The sequence below is a fragment of the Elephantulus edwardii genome, unplaced genomic scaffold (genome assembly GCF_000299155.1).
Source record: "Elephantulus edwardii isolate Elephantulus edwardi_28Jun2011 unplaced genomic scaffold, EleEdw1.0 scaffold00008, whole genome shotgun sequence".
Classification (NCBI taxonomy): Eukaryota; Metazoa; Chordata; class Mammalia; order Macroscelidea; family Macroscelididae; genus Elephantulus; species Elephantulus edwardii.
In genome coordinates, this window is record NW_006399758.1 from 1,727,938 (window position 1) to 1,733,717 (window position 5,780).

A 5,780-nucleotide genomic window follows, 5' to 3' on the forward strand; every position below is an offset into this window, starting at 1 on the left:
AGCACTTTCCACGTATATGATGTTTTTTTTTAAATTATTTTATACTGACTTGTATAAAACATTTATATACAAGGTGTTTCATTTATATACACTGTGTTTCACACGTTCCTCTATTCATAGTGTGTCTGATATGATCTGATGCTTTTCTTTTTCGTTTTTGCTCTTAAAATTTTATTTTATTAAAATGCAGCAAGGATCCTGTGTTTTTGCTCAAATACATATACATGCCTTTGGAAGCCCACCACAGTGCACTTGCTAAACTATAACAACAAAGTTGTACAAAGTACAACATGAAATGTAACAGCATATCCACAAGGGAAAACAGAACTGTATAAAATTTCATCTTTATTTTGCACACTTTCATTTCAGAACAAAATAAACAAAACTCACAATACATAACATCCAACCTCATTCTTGAGGTTGAGGCCAGAGTGACATCCTACCTTAACACACAGGACGGGAAAGAAAGACACTAGCTATCAGCAGATGGAGTCAGATGGGAGAGGGCAACTCAAGGCTGCTGTGGGAGCCACAGGGATGCTATACAGGGGGAGGGAGGAGTTACAGTAGGAACTCTTAATCAACTTCTTCCATGCAAGATGCATTCTCATCACCCTCACGTGGGTGGGTCTCATCAGGAACAGCAGCACTGGGTTCCTCAGCTGTGACCTCATCTTCATCAATGCCTAGCTTGATCATGTGGTAGATGCAGTTGGAGTGAGTCTAGGGATCCTCAAGGAAGAAACCAGAAGAGAGCAGTGCGGTTTCAAACAGCAGCAGCACCAGGTCCTTAACAGCTTTGTAATTCTGTCTGCCTCAGCCTTCTGTTTCAGTGTTTCAACAATTGGATAGTCGGGGTTGATCGCAGGTGCTTTTTAGCCATCATGTAGCCCATTGTCAAGTTGTCCCAAAGTGCCTGTGCTTTCATGATCTGCTCCATATCGGCTGTCCAGCCCTATGTGCTAGTCACAATGCAGCAGGGTGAAGATACAAGCCTATTGGAAATTGTCACTTTCTCAATCTTCTAATCCAAATCTCAAACTTGAGTTTCTTTATCTCCTCTTCATCCTCATACAGTCTAGGCCCTCTTTGGTGATGGAAACCAGGCTTTTCTCATCAAACTTTCTGAGCTGTTGCACACAGTAGTACACTTCGACAGGTTCAGTCATACACACAACCTAAAAACCCTGCTTAAGCACTTGTTCCACAGAAGCAGAGTTCGCCACCTGCTCTTTGTTCTCACCAGTGGTGTAATAAATAAATGGACTTCTGGGTCTCCTCCACGAGAGACACATATTCTGATAGAAAAGTCATCTCTCTCATCTCCAGACTGAGAAGTGTGATAGTGAAGTAGCTCAGAAAGGAGATGCCAGTTAGTAGAATATTTTTTTAATAATTATTATTAAATTTTATTAGTTTTAGTGAACATTTACAGAGATTTTGGATTTTCATTCATTCATTCATTGTTGCACTGTTTTCTCTACCTTCCTCCCCAGTTCGTTCTTCTTCCTCCCCTTGAATGTCTGTTTTAATTGTCCAATTGCCACAGTGCTTGTCAAAGCCAGTTCTGATTAATCTCCTTTGTCAGGGTGTCCGTTGCCATTCCCTATGTCTCCTCCCTGAGAGAGACTTCAACCTGATTCACAAGGAAAAGGGGATGGCGTATTCTTTTAGCTACTTCCTGCTGAAAAGGGACGCTGTAGGTTTCAGGGTGAAGATCTTCTCTCACTACTCTAAAGGGCCCCTTTGGCAGTAGGAAACACATAGGCTATTATGGAGACTGATTTTGGAATTTAGATGCACTCTTATTGATTGTGCTTGGCCGTACATGTTCATATCCTTGAAGATGTATCATGGGGGTGTTGGGGCCTGTCAGTCCTGTCAGCCACGAGGACCTGATGTGGGCCATTTTGGCCAGGTGTCCTTCAGAGCCACACTTAAAGCAAGTGAGTGGGAGCTTCCTCTCTACTACCTTGCCTGTCTGTGGCTCTCGTCTGTGACACTGTCTACTGAAGTGGCCCAGCTTTCTACAGTGGAAGCAATTCTGACCTCCTTTATTACCTTTGGGTGGCATTTTATATGAGTAAGTCTTCCTTTTCATGACACAGGCCCTAAACTGGCAGCAATAGCTGCCCCAATAATTTTGGCATTCTCTGGTCTTTTCTCTTCCCTCTAGATCCCAGTTGTTAAAAGAGGGAAAAATTTAAGCAAGTGTATAACAAATAATTTTGAACATTATAATCTTTTAAGCTGAAGGCTAGAAATATTAACAATATGATGATTTCCAATCCAGAGATACATGTTCCAATGCAGTTCCTATTTTCCATAAATGGTTTTGGTAAGAGGAATGTTGTAAATGTGGATATGTTTCCACTGTTCCTCCTCCATGCCACGATACAGTGTTATTAGCTTGAGCAGTTATAAATCCATTGCCATCCTTACTCTAACTTCTTTTTTTTAAATTTAAATTTGTTATTAATTTCAATGAAAATTTACAGAGGCTTTGGATTTCCATTCATTCATTGTTGTAGATTTATTCCCTCCCAAGGCTCCCCCCCACCCCCACCCTAGAACACTATCCTCTTGGAAAAGTAAAAAAAAATATTCTTTCATTGTTTTACAAACCCTCCCCCAGGTCCACTCCACCATGTAGCCATCACTCTAGACTCCTGTCATGACAGAAATCAGTTAGTAGAATCTTTATGGATTCCAAGATTCAGGGTTTTAGAGAATGCCTCATAGAATTTCTAGTAGTTCTCCTTGTCTTCTGCCAACTCAGAGAAGAGCTCAAGGCACTTCTTGACAATGTTTTTGCAGATCACCTTCAAGATTTTGCTTTGTTGCAGCATTTCACGAGAAAAGTGGAGAGGCAGATCCTCAGAGTCAACCACACCATGGATGAAGTTCAGATACTCTGGTATCAACTCATCATAACTGTCCATGATGAACACGCGGCAAACATAAAGTTTAATGTTATTATTTTTCTTGTTCTCAAAGAGATCAAAGGGAGCCCAGTGAGGGATAAAGAACAGTGCCCTGAATGCCAGCTGGCCCTCTACTGAGAAGTGCTTGACTGCCAAGTGGTCTTCCCAGTCATTACTGAGGCTCTTATAGAACTCTCCATATTCCTCCTGTGTGATGCCATCAGGATTTCTGGTCCAAATAGGTTTAGTCTTGTTCAGTTCTTCCTTATCAATGCACTTCTCCTTAATTTTTTTTTTGTTTTCTACCAGTGTCAGCATCCTCATCTGAACCCGCATCTTCTCTCTGTCATCCTTATCTTACGCTTTCTCACTTTTCTCTTCTTCTGCCTCATCATCACTGATTTCCATCTCTTGTTCTTTCTCCAAATAGAGGGTGGTGGAGCAGCCTATAAACTGTGAGTGCTTCTTCACTACTTCTTTGACCCATCTCTCTTCTAAGTACTCTGTCTGGTCTTCTTTAAGGTGCAAAATGACTTTAGTACTCCAACCAATGGGATCACCATGATCAGCACCAACTGTGAAGGAACACTTCAGTGGAACACTTCCAGGCATACTGCTCATCATCATTGTGTTTTGTGATTACTACCACTTTCTCTGCCACCAGACAGGCAGCGTAAAAGCTAACACCAAACTGACCAGTCATGGAGATGTCTGCACCAGTCTGCAGAGCCTCCATAAAGGCTTTGGTACCAGATTTGGTAATTGTTCCCAAGTTATTTATGAGATCAGCGTTGGTCGTGCCAATGCCTGTGTCCACAAGAGTCAAAGTGTGTTCCTCGGGGTTAGGGATGATGTTGATTTTCAGCTCTTTCCCACGGTCCAACTTGGAAGGGTCTATCAGGCTCTCATAGCGAATCTTGTCCAATGCATCAGAAGCACTAGAGATCAACTCTCTAAGGAAAATTTCTTGGTTGGAATAGAATGTATTGCTGATAAGAGACATAAGCTGGGAAATCTCTGCCAGAAAGGCAAGGGTCTCCACCTTCTCCTCTCCATGGTGCACTTCCTCAGGCATCTTGAAGAAAAGTGTTCCAAGTACCAAAGGGGTGAGGACAGGGTCTAAGACCAGTCCGCACAAGGCTTGCCAGCTGCATGGGGGTGACTCAAGAGCTGATGCTTTTCTCAATAGATGATGCTCCTGGCTTGTTGGCACTAGAACCTTTGCTTTGTTATTTTTAAGAACAATCAACCATTTTGCTATTGTTTTTAGGTGCTGTTGAGTGTACATGCTAGTGGAAATTAAAGACTAAAATCTTCACTATTGATTACACTTCAACATTGAAAACATCTCCAAAATATCATCACCAAAAATCCTCACAGCTAAGCCAATAAGCAGCTCCATGATGCATGGAGAAGATATTGACAGTGTCAAGGACTTCATTTTACTTGGTTCCAAAAGAGTTCCCATGGAATTAGCAGCCAATGAATCAGAGGATATATTGCCCATAGATTAACAAGAAATCGGAGGTTGCATTGCATTGGACAAATGGGCTCTTTAAAGTGTTGAGTATAAACATATCACTTTCAGGACTAAAACATGCTTGATATAAGCTGTAATCTTTTAAATTACTTAATATGAGTGTAAAAGCTGGACAATGACTATGGGCAATCAAAGACAGATTGATGCCTTTTAATTGTCTTGTTGAAGAATGTTGAATATCTCCTGAATTACTGGAAGAATAAACTTATTTGTCTTGCAAGAATCACAGCCCAAATACTCCTTAGAAGTGGGGATGATTATGCTTTGTCTCACATAAATATTCTTTGAAAAGAATATGTGTTCTGTTGTTGGATACAGTGTTCTGTAAATGCTGATTAGGTCTTATTGATTGATAGTGTTGTTAAAGTCTTTTGTACATGTCGCCAGGATGGGATGGTTCCTGAGAAGAATCCCATACCTGGTAACACAGAGGATCAGTGACAAACAAAAAGGCCTTCATTGGAATAAAACGGTACAGGAGTTGCAATGTTTGACTCAAGCATTACAATGTTCATGGTGGTGGCATTAAAAAAACACACCACAAGGCATTATTTTGTTGCACATAGTGTCTCTATGAATTAGGACAGACTCAATGGCACCTATCCCCACCAACAAAGTGCACAATAAGAAAAAAAGGTGCCATTCTTCTTTTACAAATCATATTAACCAATTGCCATTGAGTGGATTCCTATTCATGGTGAGTGTGAGTTATGCTAGAACTGTGCTTCATAGTGTTTTCAGTCTGTTATTGGGAAATAGACTGCCATGCCTTTCAAGGTGCCTCAGAATGGAGTCTAACTGTGTTCTCTCTGGTTAGTAGTTAAGCACATGAACTCTTTGCAACATCCAGGACTCTCAGAGATCACATCACTCTCTTTTATTCTCATTATAACTCTCACTATAATCTGAAAAGGAATATTTAATCTTTTCCCCTTACTTATAGGGAGCTCTGGTGGCCTAGTGGTAAAAAGCTGATCTCTCAAACCAAAGGCATCTGGTTTGAAGCTACCAGACACTCTAAGGGAAAAAGAGGAACAATCTACTCCTGTGTGACTTACAGTCTTTGAAAACCCACTGGAGGGTCAGCTATGAATTGGTTTCTACTCAACAGCACATAAGAACAACATCATTTATTTATATTTTTGTGTTTCCCGGGGAGAACAAAAACTTCATGCAGTACTCCAAAGGAAATTTGAAGATAGGGTTTCCCATTGCACTATCAAGGAGTATACACCCTACCATTTTTAAATATATATATTATACTGATTTATTTACAAAGTTTGAACACATTTTTTCCCCACAAAAGAGCCTTCCCA

At 40.7% G+C, this 5,780-nt stretch overlaps 1 pseudogene; it reads right to left on the bottom strand.

Annotated features, from left to right (window-relative positions):
• Positions 1 to 576: 576 nt before the first annotated feature.
• LOC102853924 lies at positions 577 to 3,999 on the bottom strand (annotated as a pseudogene).
• Positions 4,000 to 5,780: the final 1,781 nt, after the last annotated feature.